This window comes from Nannospalax galili, unplaced genomic scaffold, assembly GCF_000622305.1.
Source record: "Nannospalax galili isolate Female #2095 unplaced genomic scaffold, S.galili_v1.0 scaffold255, whole genome shotgun sequence".
Lineage (NCBI taxonomy): Eukaryota > Metazoa > Chordata > Mammalia > Rodentia > Spalacidae > Nannospalax > Nannospalax galili.
Window position 1 is genome coordinate 202,119 of NW_008338999.1, and position 11,225 is coordinate 213,343.

Consider the following 11,225-nt stretch of genomic DNA (forward strand, 5'->3'; position numbering starts at 1 on the left):
AGGAATGTTAGAGTAGCCAAAAGCCCCATAAAAAAATAAATCAAAAAAGAAAGAGTACGTGAAGTTAGGACAAAAAAGTGTACGGAGATATGGGAGGAGTTGGAGGGCAGGGAGTGGGCATGGATTTGATCAAAACACCTTATATGCATGTATGAAATTCTCAATAAATTATTTATTTAAACAAAAGGAAGGAGTTTGGGGGACAAGAAAGCAGGAATAAATGAAGGTAATGGGGTTGTATATTGAAGTACAGTATATGCATGTATGGAATCATGATATCCATTATTTTGTGCAACTGTTATATGCTAATAAAAATTACGAAAAAGGTAAAAAAAAAAGGAAAGTAAAAGTAGAAGGGACAATTGGATTTGAAGGAGGTAGAGGAATTGAACATTGACTGAGTATCCTCATAAAGATTAGCTGAACAAACATGTTAGAAGTAGAAAAGTTGGGGAAGCATGCTCAGGCTGTTTATCTAGGTTGCATTAGTCTGAACCCTTTCAGTTGCAAGCAATAGAAACAATTTAAACTGGCTTACTTATTTATTTACTTACTTTTTTATTTTATGTGTATGAGTGTATTGCTCGCAGGTGTGTAAGTGCACCCATGACGTGCAGTGCCCACAAAGGTCAGAAGAAAGCGTCAGATCCCCTGGAACTGGAGTTATGGACAGTTGTTGGCTGCCATGTGGGTGCTGGGATTCGAAACTGGGTCTTTTGCAAGAGCAATTGGTGCTCTTAACTGCTAAACCATCTCTCCAGCTGTAGTTTACATTTTTTTTTAAAGAATTTATTGGCTCATGTAACCTAGCGGTCCAAGGGAAGAGGTGACTCCAGATTTACAGAAGACTAATTTTTCTCCATATGACTTCCTATAGAGGGATGGCTACTGCAGTTCCAAGCCCATTTCATGGCAGGTGATGACTCTGTAGGAAAAGAGACCCTCTTAATGTGCTTAAATCAAAATTCCTGAAAAAACTATGACAGGTCTTGCTTGGCTCTTAACTCATCCAATCATCGTAGATAGTAGGAAAGGAAAGCCAGACTTGACTTGCATGATAATCCTTGCAAGAGAGGGTGTAGAAGAAAGGAAAGCACTGTAATTGGCAGATTTTCTGGTACAAAAGATGTGAAAAGAAGTATTTTCAAACCAAATACAGGTATTGAGGACAGTGATGGGTAACCCTTTGTAGAGAGAAACCAATATGCTAAGCATGATGCCAACACGTGAAAGCTCACTTAGACTCTCAATACTGATTCATATGCCAGGCCTGGTGGCACACACTTGTAATTCCAGCCCTTAAGAGGTAGAGGCAGAAAGGTTAGGAGATCAAGGCCAGCCTTGGCTACATAAGTGAGTTAAAGAACAGCCTGACCTATATGAGACCCTGTCTCAACCATCAATAATGTGTCTCTCTCATCAAAATTTTATGTGTATATTCTGACTTTTTTTTGAATTTCAGTACTTTTGTGATACATATTCAATTCTTGGCATTCTATGTAACAGCTAATGAGAGTTCAAAAACATTGTTCTAATGATGCTTCCAACCCCAACAGCTGTCACTTATTCAGTCCTTAGGTCATTTGAGCACTATGAAAATTATTTTATATCCATATCATTTAATCTTCATGACAACTCTGACGAAGCACAGGAATTTATTGGTTGGTTCTCTACTAAACACTCTTCTCGCCTCTTTCTTTGTCATGCACAGATTTTCTTTGAAGAAATAGGAGCTCTTCCTTTCTTGGCACCATTATTATAGATGGTCAGATAACTCCTGGCCAGAGTCACTCATCTCATTGGTCTCAATAATTGCTATACAGCTAGGCATGTTACTTAGCCTGTCTAATCAGAGGCTTGGGACTTTTTCTGTGATGGCTGGGAGCAGATTCTCTGTCTAGTCTGTGTGGAGTAGCAGTGGGAGGCTCAGAGTAGCGGCTGTTATGAGAGGAGCTGGACTGAGGATGCAATGATGCGAAAAAAGGGGCAGGGCTATAAGAAGATTAGAGACATTGGGTCTGGAGCCCAGATCCCATAGTGAACCTCTGAATCAAGTCAGGCCAGGGGAGCCCTACCTCCAAATTCAGCAATGTGAGGCAATAACACCCTTTTTCTGAGAAAGCTATCTATTTCTTCTGGAGCTTCCATTTCTTTACTTGTAAAGTAGCAACAAAAAGAATTTCACTGCCTTATTGTAAGGGTTAAACTATACATGTCCTCAAAAATATTGACCCCCTATAGTACTTCCTATTCTACTAGATTGTGACCCTATACTAAATATGTTTTCATGGGATGATGAGTGTATTAGTTACTTTTCTGCTGCTGTGATAGAAACACCATGACCAAGGGAATTTATAAAAGGAAGAGTTTATTTGAGCTTACGGTTTCAAAGGGGCAAGAGTCCATCACAGTGGGGAGGCATGGTGGCAGAGGTGGCTGGAGGAGGAGCAGAAGCTAAGCTCTCACATCTTCAAGCAGGCACAGGAGGCAAGAGAGCAACTGGAGATCTGGCAAGGCTTAAGAACTCTGTAAACCCACCTCCAGTGTAATGCTTCCTCCAGCATAGTCACACCTTCTAAGACCTCCCAAAACAGTGTCACCAACTGGGGGCATTGTCATTCAAACCACCACAATGAGTATGTAGATCGTGTGTGTGTGTGTGTGTGTGTGTGTGTGTGTGTGTGTGTGTATAAAACACATTTACACTAACATGTATTAAATTTTCTTCTATTACAGACATATCCTTTTAGAAAATAAATTTCGTATATCATTTATAGTGGCACTAAGTGTTTATCATCATTTCAATTAAATGGCAGGTTCTTGGTTAGTAGGGAACAGTCTCATTATCTATTCCTCTACGGATATTGACCATCTTCAGCTTATGTTACCTCATTTAGGAGTATCAGTCCCTTTCTTCTCTTTCTGCACCCCTCTCTCTTTTCTTTCTTTTTCACAGTCTTTCCTTAGATCTGCATCTATTTGTATTTACAGAATTTTAGACAAAACAAGTAAGGCATGATTATATACTTTGCTTTCATTCCCCCCACCCCCGCAACGTATCCATTAAAACACTTTCCAAAGAGTGATCAGATAATAAATCTCTCTCCTGATGATTAAGAACCATTCATGTATGAAATTCTCAATACATTTAAATTCTTTTTTTAAACTCTATGATGTAAATGGGGCATGGTGGTGCATACCTGCAATCTCAGCATTTGGGAGGCAGAAGCAAGAGGTTCATAAGCAAGCTTGAAACTGTCCTGAGCTACAATGAGTTCTAGGCTAGCCTGATTTACTAGAGAAAACTTGCCATAGAAAAGAAGAAACAAACATTCAAAACACAAAACTATGATGCTATTTTTCACAGATATGAAATCAGGGGAAATAGAAGAGTAAATATGTATATAATGAACTCATTTGTGTGGTTTCACATAGTTAATCTTACAAATCCAACTCATGATAATAAATCTATGAAGCAAACAAAATCAAGCACAACATTAAAAACCTTCAAAAGTAATAATAACCCATAAACACAATGTTGCTGAAACCGAACCACACCACATCCTCAGCGCCAATTTCAGTGTGACACACTGTTTTAAATTACATTGGGTGGAGGCCCTGGCAGGAAGGAAGCATCGGATATTGCTGGAACATATTTTTGTTTGAGCAACAGCTAATGAGAAAGGTCACCATTATGCTTTGCTTTCAAACCCTGGGCCTGTTTTGAAATTAGTTCTGAGCATTTCATCACAAATGCTGGTTTATAATCACCGAGGCACACAATCCTGAAGTATTCATCTTTTTTTTCCTGCTCTCCCAAATGGAGAGTACAAACCAAGGTAGTGAGAAAAAAGTTTATTTTCTATTCACTGATTTGAATAGAATATGTCAGTAGGAGAAAAAATGCCTCCCTGCTTGTGGGCTCTGGAGTTCCTGGTTATTTACAAAACTCTAACAGTTAATTTAAAGGAAATTTAGCCTTTTAATTTTTCCCCTGCAGCTTTAGTGTTATTTGTACTCTCGTCAAACTCATTGTTGGTCTTTGAGAGACAAGGCTCTTCGGACATTGTTTCCCAACATTTATTGCTCTCTTGTGCTGGATCAAGCAAAAAGCACTGAGATTCTAAGAAAGACTCTTTTTTGTGCAAACCGACAAGTCCAATAAACTTCAGAAGACCTCCTCCCAGGGAGGGCCGAGCTACATCAAGAACAGTAAAAGCAGAACCAGTGCACATTGCTGGCATAATTTGGGAAGGGAGAACAGAAGTCTATCAAATGTCTCAGTTTATATTTTTGGTTTTCCCTGTTGGCTGGGCTGTTGTATTCCCATGTCTGAAGCACGTTCCACTGTGAGAGCTAGAGCTCTCAGAATAAACTTTGGGAAAGGCTGGGTCCACCCTCTGGGGATAAGGGAACCAGGGGAGGAAGGGGAGGGGGTAAAGGAAAAGGGAAGGGGACGGCTGTCTTCCTGTGTTTGGATGACCTTTCCTTATGTTTATCTAGAGAGACTGGGCAGCTACCCTGTGTTTGGTGTTGGGCTGCCATACTGCCTAGTTTTCTGTGGGTAGAAGATCTTTGTCTCTGCTTAGGAGGACTAGATTTAGCTGAGTGGGAAAAAAAAAAAAAAAAGCCTGCTGGAGTGAGGGCCTAAAAAAAGAAATCTTTCTGAATGTACACATATGCTTGCGTCTGACAGATTCCCTACGGGAGAGACTGAAATGAATCTTTGAGCCCACCTGTGCTTCTGCCCTCTTTCTGAGAGCTTGGATAAAGATTGTCTTGCTTCTTCCACATCATCTTTTTCAGTTTAATTAAATCTTATATATTTAGAGACATGGCCTGCTACAAAGCACATATTGGCCTTAAACCTAACACCCTCCTCTCTCAGCCTCCCAGTGCTATAACTATCAGTGTGCACCATCCACCAACCCTCAACTTTTAATATAATGCCCCTCATCTATGGCTATTCTATGAATTTTTTGAAAACTTTTTTATTTATTTTTATTTTATGTGTATGGGTGTTAATGCCTGCATGTATGTAAGTGCACTTGTGTCATGTAATGCTGTGGAAGCCTGAAGACAACATAAGATCCCTGGAACTGGAGTTACAGATGGTTTTTAGCCACCATGTGGGCACTGGGATTCAAACCCAGGTCTTCCGTAAGATCAGTCAGGCTCTTAACTGCTGAGCCATCTCTATGGCCCCTCTATGAATTTTTTAAAATATTTTATTTTTATTTGTATGTGTGTATTGCTTGTACGTAGGTAAGTGCACCCGTGTCATGCAATTCCCGCGGAGAACAGAAGAGGCTGTCGGATCCCCTGGAACTGGAGTTACGGACAGTTGTTAGCTGCCATGTGGGTGCTGGGATTCAAACCTGGGTCTTCTGCAAGAACAGCCAGTGCTCTTAACTGCTGAGCCATCTCTCCGGCCCCTCTATGAATTTTTAAATGAGTGAATGAATGAGTGAATAAAGAAGCAGAACCATTGTGAGGTGATGAGGAACAGACCTTGGGGGTCTATGCTATTTTATTTGCCAGCTCCTGCTCTGAGGTCACTGTGTAGCTCCACTTTTAAGAGGTTAGTTGAGACGTCTTGGTCTCACATTTCTCAGAGACTTGCTTGTTTCTTATGGATGGATGGGACCTTTGGTTTTCACCTCTCATTTCAGTGCTGACCTCTCAACTGGCCGGGCCTTCCCTTCAATGCTACTTCCCAGAGCGTTATGCCCAAATCTTCCTGATCCACTAAATTAGATCCCAGGATTCCCATTTTTCTCATAACTCTTAGCACCATTCCTAACCATTTTCATTTGTATACTAGTTTAGCATATATCTGTTTTCTCCACTAACTACAAATTCCTCGAAGATGAAGAACCGTGTTTATTTTTTTCATCACTCTGGCCTGGGATACAACAAGCACCCACGAAGTGCACATTAAATGCATAATGAGGAGACTAATGAATAAATTATGTTCTGAAGAAAAACTCATACTAGGTTACTGAGTGAGGTTAGGGGATAAAAGTTAGAGTCCCAAAACTCTATTGCAATCAGACCTTGGATATATTCATGAGTTTGAGAGTCTAGAAAGAAAAAGTAATTAGCAGAGCTGGGAAGCTAGCCAGCTCTCAGGGTTCCTGGAGCACCACAACCTTCGGTCCCACTCTGCGCGACATGACAGTTCTGTCCACCTTTTTAGTAATGGCATTATCCTTGGTCACCAGATAGCAGAAGGGCTCTTGATGGTCCCCCCTTCTTTGCACCACACAGAGTTTCAGAATATTTCTTGCTCTCTCCCCACCTTTTGATCTGGTACATTAATCAGGTTTCTTTCTCTTGCAAGTTATAACACTCAGCTTCAACAAGTTTAAAAACAAAATCCAGAAATAAATGAGATCATATCTATGGGGAATTGAAGGGGACAGGTGGCTTTGGACATGTCTAGATATAGGGGCTCAGATGTCGCTCAGAATTCCATTTCTCTTGCCATCGCTGGACACTTGCAACTCCTGGCTCACACCTTCCCCAAAGCATCAGAGAGAATACCCATGCATTCATTCCTGAACCCATCACTGTTGAGGGCTGAGGCACAAGGTCTGATTGGCCTAGCATGGGTAGCATGCTCACTCTTGTGACCCTTGAATGAGGAGTGATAAAATCACAGAAGTTCTTCAAGGAGAGGAAGGGTTATGGGATGGCGCTATAGCTTAGTGGCACAGCATATGCTTAGCATGTTCAAAGTCCTAGGTTCAACCCCCAGCACTAAGAGGACAAGGAGAATTATTATCAAGATGAGATGAAGACTGGAAAGATGGCTCAGTCAGCAAAGTGTTTGCTATGCAAGCATGAGGACCCAAGTTTGACCCTGCCCTCCAGATCCATTTTTAAAAGCCAGGCGTGGTGGCACATGCTTGTTACCTTAGCACTGGAGAGGTGGAAACAGGTGGACACCCAGGACTAACTACTAGTCTAATCAGTAAGACCCAGGTGAGTGAGAGACCCTGTCACAGAAAACAAGGTGGATGGCACTAAGGTTGTCCTCTAATTCCATATGCATATGCATATGCATGTACATGTATCTCCCATGTGCACAGACACACACTTAAAAATATGGGCTGAAACCTGTCAGACAAAAGTGTGGCCAGGAGTCCAAAGTCAGAATCCAGGCTCCAGGGAAGAATACTATCAAGGTCCTCACCCAGGCGTGCCAAAGCCACCCAAAGAAACTTTGGCTCAGTGCCTTCCAGAGCGCCCAGATGAGAAATCAGCTACCTGACCTGGGGACTCTTACGGTTTCCCAGCCTCCCCTGCATCTGGGTGGATCTGGACTCCAACAGGCACCCATGGTGATCACTAAGCCATCAATCTTGAAGCCCACGTACATGGCCAGACTCTAAACTGCCCACCTGCCTCAGCTCTGTCCAGGTCTCAGCTGTTTCCCAGCCTATCCACAGTGCAGGCAATACCAACATACTTGGCCATGTGAGATGGGACATGGGTCTGCAGAGCTCTGGGGTCTCAGTGGCTCCATCCCCAAATCTCCCACAAAGTACACACAGCTGGCTTGTCAGAGCTGTCTTGACTTAAAGAACTCTGAGAGACTGGGTCTCCAGGGCCAGAGGAGTATCCTATATAAGGACCTCATGTTCTCTTCCTCCTCTGAGGACAGTGATGGGGAGTGAGAGCTTCTTCTTAGGGAAAGAAGACTCAACTCTTAGCCTCAGAAGAGTTTAATATGACTAAGGATCCAGCAAGTGAAAGACTCAGGAGTACCATGTTCCAGATGTCGATTACTCCTAAACTGGAGTGTGTGCAGCCCCAGACAACATCAGAGGAAGGACACTAGTTACTACTTTTAGTTTTCAAGTTTAAATAGTATTTAACTAGGTGGCCATGAAGCTGCCATATAAAGTACTCTCCAAGTTGGTGACATAAGAAACAGAGCTGATGTAAAGAAATCACATTACACTCTAACGTCAGACCAAAACTCTGACATCCATCTGTGTGAGCAAATGACTGAAATTGGGGAACTCTGGTAGAGCCCTTCTACGACTTGGTTAAAGCACTCCCTTGGATTTGATTTTTGATTTGAGCAAATTTTAAGCTCTCTTAGTCTTGGGGAAATGGGGAGAACAGTATTCTTGTTTTGTCTAGAAAAATTTTTTGTTTTAGTGAATTCAGTTAAACAGTTATCACTGTGTTCTGTGAATGTTTACAGTAATTTGGGAAAGGGAATAATTCTATTAATGAAGGTCACTAAACATGAATCACTGAAAGGTGTATCTCAGTTCATCTCTAACATGGGGTAGCAATGTCCCCAGTGTTGAAGTTATTTGAAAGAATTAAATTAATTATGTAAAATCTTGGTTACTTAATATTGCATATAAATAACATATTTGCTTTTATTATTACCATAGCATAAATAAAACATAGAATATCATCTGTTTTAAATATAATTTTTGTTATAAAAGAAAAAAAGATGGGCTGAAGAAATGATTTTAGATAATCAAAAGCAATAAAACATATTTCTGCACTAAGCCTCCTGTGCCAGGTGCAGTGATAGACCCTTGACCTGCATGAGGCAAGATGCACCAGGGAATGAGGAAGGGCTATGGATTTGGGTTGTTTCAGCCCAGACCCTGCTGCACTTTCTAGTGCCATCTACGTTATTTTGAACAAGTTAACCAACTTGGGGCTGGAGAGATGATTCAGCACTTAAGAGCACTGGCTGCTCTTGCAGAAGACCAGAGTTCTATTTCAGTACCCACTTGGCGGCTAACTCTATCCATAACTCCAGACCAGGGAATCTGATGCCTTCTTCTGACATCTGCAGGCATTGTGCGCACGGCACAGGTGCACTTACATACAGGCAGGCACTACACCCATACATATAAAATTAAAAAATAATAAATAAGATATTTTAAAGTTAACCAATTTTCTCAAGATGAAACAGTAATATAAGACATTTGATGGAATGTTATCCAATTTTAAATGGGAAATTCAAACACATGCCAAACCACAGATGAATCTTAACATTATTCTGAATGAAATAACACAGTCACTGAAGATAAATAAAAACTGAACGATTCCACTTCATAAAGTACCTAGAGTAATCAAATTCATAAGGACAGAAAGTTCAGTTGCTGCTAGAATGTATAGGGAACAAGGGAAAAGGGAGGCGCTGTTTAAGGGGTAGAGTTTCGGTTTTGCAGGAGGAGAAGAAGTCTGAAAATGGATGGGGCAATAGTTGAAAAGCAACGTGAATGCAGTTGACGCCCCCGAACCACACACTTAACAGTTTTTACTTTGTGTATTTGACCACAATTTTTAAAATAATCACACTGATGTAGGGTTTAAATGAGACAGCAGGCACACAGTACTTAGTACAGTGTGAGCACAGTATATGTTCATAAATGCAAAATATTCTTCCCCAATTAGCCCAAGAATGCAGTATTAACAGCTATATGCTTACAGCTGATTAAGTGGCGACTGTATCTGCTGTCTAATTCAGGGTTACCACCCATTCTTTGCTTATCTCTTTTCCACTCATCCCATCCTATACATTGGCACACAAAGTTCTTGGTTCAAGCCTTTACCATTTCTCACCTTGTCCTTGGTAAAAAACCTAATCAACTTACTACTTAGTGCCTAATATTTTTAAGTGCTGCTTTGACTCTATTAAGCTTCTATTCAAAAAATCTTAAGAGTACTATCCCTGTTCTAATGCTCAGATGCTTCTTAGTACTTTTTTTTTTCCAGGCTGTCATAATTACATTTCTTGCCTCATTTCAGGGTAGAGGCCCTGCTGTGCCCTCTTAACCTTTTTGTTTGTTTGAATTCCCGTGCTGCTGAGAATCAAACCTAGGGCCTCTCACATGCTAGGAGAGCCCTGAGATACACTCTAGCCCTTTCTTTATGTTCTCTGTATCCATCACATGTGCTGATTCTCCTGATGGCACAGGCTGAAACTATCTACCAAGACGCATTTCCAGCTAGGAGAGAAAGAGGCTCGTGTCCCACTCTTCACTGTCCTGATGTTCTTATTTGATAGCAACCCAGAATATACTGCTTTGATAAGTGTTATTATATTCATGTATTACTGCCATATCCAAATCCAAGCTCTGGAGACACAGATTGCATCTGCTCATTCTTTAGATTTCTTCCAAGGCCACATTACTGTTTGCATTGAGTAGTGACTTGCCAACAATTCCTTAATGATGCTGATGCAGGAAATATGACTATGATGGCTACTCTACACATCTATGATTCAAATTAAAGAAAAGCATGCATTATTTTCTTTCTTTCTTGTTAGAAAAGATGTTGAAAAAATTTTCTCATACCTTTAGGATGATTTGGGACATCCTGTTTCCTAGTCAGTATGAAAATAAAAAGATCAAGACCGGTCACAAAACTGATCTGCTGGTGGGGGCCTGTGTGAGAGGTAGACGCCTCTTGATGATTAAATTCTGAGAAACAGAAACGGACAAAAGTATTTATGGAGCAACTAAAGATGAGGCAATGATTTTCAAGAATATCTTTAAAAACATAAAGGCCATTTTAGGTCTGCAAACAGTACCTACTGCACAAATACTTCATCTCTGCATGTGTACTGGAGAGTTGAAGTCCATAAAACTTTCTAAATGATACTGTGCCTCACTCCCAACCCTTACTCAATGGTTGGTCCTCAGGAGACTGCATAATGGATGTGCAGAAACTCCCCAGGAAGAGAATCAAGCTCAAGATACTGAAAATGGGCAGCTACAGTTGCTGCTCGGCAGGATGTCCTAGCTAAGGAAAGTTGTGAGTGGCTACATTTTCATTGGCTAGCTTCTGTTCTATAAGTATTTTAAATCTCACCTCTGAGCAGAAAGAACAGCACTGGAAGCTCTGTTGGTAGGAACACAGCACACCAATGGGAGGATAAGAGATGAGGCAGGAAACAGATAAGAACCAAAACTTGGAGGAATTCGAGTCAATCATTTAAGCCAATGAGCCATAGGAAACCATTAAGCTACAAGTACTACAAGCCGATTTATAAGCATGTGACACCTTACCAAATTGAAATGTGAATATTCTATAAGGTGTTATGTTCCAAGAATATGTTGATATTTCATGTTTATTTTCACTGTCTTACCTCAAAGTTCAGAGAATGTGTTGTGGTTGACCACACATAAAATACATGATCAGAGAAGTTGAATGTGTGGTTGCTGGCAACTCTTGAAGAT